The 491-nt window shown below is 27.9% G+C and overlaps 1 non-coding gene across 1 annotated transcript; it reads left to right on the top strand.

Annotated features, from left to right (window-relative positions):
- Positions 1 to 384: 384 nt before the first annotated feature.
- Positions 385 to 491, top strand: LOC115032288 (U6 spliceosomal RNA). The gene has a single exon (XR_003837928.1). It is a non-coding gene; the product is annotated as a U6 spliceosomal RNA (small nuclear RNA).

Here is a 491-nt window from a genome sequence, read left to right as displayed (position 1 = left end):
AGATTTCATGTATTTCAGGGATTGTATTTTAAACCACACAATGTACATGATATAATGTATATGTTAAATAACTTAACTATTCCATAATGTGTGTGTATGTATGTATATATGTATACATATATATACATACATATATATGTATACATATATACATACATATACACACACATATATATATATACATACACACACATATATATAAACACACATGACTTTTAACTTATCAATTTAAATTTCTAAAAGTTCCCCAAACAAAAACAAAAAATAACTACCACTTTCCACTTCTGACCATTCATATATATCTACTAGAGATTTACCCAAAATAAAATTCAATATATGACAACTTTATTTCCAATTAATAGTAATGTTAAAAATCGTGCTATGGTGCTCGCTTCGGCAGCACATATACTAAAATTGGAACAATACAGAGAAGATTAGCATGGCCCCTATGCAAGGATGACACCCAAATTTGTGAAGCGTTCCATATTCTT

Source organism: Mus caroli, unplaced genomic scaffold (genome assembly GCF_978045245.1).
Source record: "Mus caroli unplaced genomic scaffold, Mus_caroli_1 scaffold_9, whole genome shotgun sequence".
Classification (NCBI taxonomy): Eukaryota; Metazoa; Chordata; class Mammalia; order Rodentia; family Muridae; genus Mus; species Mus caroli.
Note: the sequence above shows the minus strand (reverse complement) of the source record. Positions and strands in the feature narration are given on the sequence as shown.